Source organism: Cyprinus carpio, unplaced genomic scaffold (assembly GCF_018340385.1).
Source record: "Cyprinus carpio isolate SPL01 unplaced genomic scaffold, ASM1834038v1 S000006466, whole genome shotgun sequence".
In the NCBI taxonomy this organism is placed as follows: Eukaryota; Metazoa; Chordata; class Actinopteri; order Cypriniformes; family Cyprinidae; genus Cyprinus; species Cyprinus carpio.
Window position 1 is genome coordinate 510433 of NW_024879145.1, and position 203 is coordinate 510635.

A 203-nucleotide genomic window follows, 5' to 3' on the forward strand; every position below is an offset into this window, starting at 1 on the left:
CGGCAAACCAGAACAAAGCCGCGTAAATGAAGGCTATGGGCTCGAACGGCATCCAGAGGCATGGTCGNGGCCGACGGTTCCCCCACCGCGAGATGAGCCCATGCCCAGTGCAGAACCACCGTCGCCTCCGCAAGCCTGGCTGGCAGGCTGCATCCTTCACCAACGGGTGCCGGCGGGAGGCCCCGAAGCAGAGGTGAAGGTGG